This window comes from Triturus cristatus, chromosome 3_1, assembly GCF_964204655.1.
Source record: "Triturus cristatus chromosome 3_1, aTriCri1.1, whole genome shotgun sequence".
NCBI lineage: Eukaryota > Metazoa > Chordata > Amphibia > Caudata > Salamandridae > Triturus > Triturus cristatus.
This window is the reverse complement of record NC_140583.1, coordinates 409,738,972-409,740,450: the sequence shown is the minus strand read 5'-3', so window position 1 is coordinate 409,740,450 and position 1,479 is coordinate 409,738,972.

The window sequence follows — 1,479 nt, the reverse complement described above, 5'->3', positions numbered from 1 at the left end:
AACTTAGGGTGAACAAAGAAAAATCAAAGAGGATGATGGACGGAGTGTTGAACATTGCAAGCACTCACCCCCAGTCAACTGATCTGGGTTTAATCCCTCATCACTCTTTAGCTCATTCCGCCACCCCAATTCAGACATGGCCATATGCAAATCAGTCTGACCCTGTGCCTCATGGGAACAGTCCAGCCCGATCTGCCAAGCCATATCTTCCCTGGACCGGAAACAAGCATCCTGTGACCGGTTTCTGGCTAATCAGCCGTCATCAACAACGTCACATTCCCCTCTGCCAGTGGTGACTGGATGACGGACGCTCCACGGTTCTCAATCATAAAGGGCCCATGAGTTGTTGCGCACAGGTTTAGTGGCACCCGAGGCATTGCGGCCATCACAGACCTACCACCACGTGGTGCTGACTTGGCTTGCAGGGTTAGTGGCACCCGAAGCTTTGCAGCCGACACAGGCACCCTGCCACGGGATGGTGGCTTTGGGTGCACTGAGGTAAGGCCACCTCAAGTACTGAGCGGGTGTGCAGCCTGCGATGATGCCCCATCCTGGCGGTCCAGACAGCTAAGGTTTTGTGTGCCCTGCTTGACCACAGTGTAGATCAGAGCCAGTGGGCAGTGTGGGCCTACTGCCATGTGGTGTCGCTTCCAGGATCACAGGGTTAGTGGTACCTATTGGGCTGAGTGGGTGTGCAGCCTGCGATGAGGCCAGGTGCACTGGTATGTCCTCTGCCATGGAGTAAACAAGACCCAGCACCAAACGTGAGTCCTTCTGGCCTGTGGAGCAGGGCTGCATGATGTTGAGGGCGCCATGTCCGCAGGCCCTGGGCTTGTGGCTTGCAGTGGCACATGCTGGGACCTCTTGTCTGCACGCTGGTGGCGGAAGGTGAGCAGTGAGGCCTGGGTGTGAATGGTGCCGGTGATAGTTACTAGGCCGGGGGGATGGGGTCCCCGGGGCGAATAAAAATTTGTGGTAGGAACCAGATTTAAAAAAAAAATTGGAGTCACGTCCCTATCGCGGCGCTCCGCGCGGCCCCCTGGTGTGAACACGATGGAGCCGCGACTCCCAGCGGTCCCCCTGGTGTGAATGCGAGGGGTGCGTGACTCCCAACGTGGCCCCCTGGTGTGAACGCAAGGTGTGCACGTTTCCCAGCACGGCTCACTGGTGTGAACGCGAGGGGTGCGCTACTCCTGGCTGCGCTGGGTGCGTGACTCCTATGCCAAAAATGAAGGATTTTTTAATGATACATCTAGGTTGTATGTTTGGAACTTGGGTGGCTCTAAAATGAGCCCTTATGTTTATTTAGAGAAGATGGTAGCTACATGTAAGTGCCGATGCAGAGTCTGAAGTTGTTGAAAAAGACTCTGTTTCCCTCAACTGTGAAATGTAAACCATCTCTCCTGTATATGCCATCCATAATAAAACACAGATTGTTGTTGTGTATGGACCCCATACTATGGTCTCTGAGATAAGCAG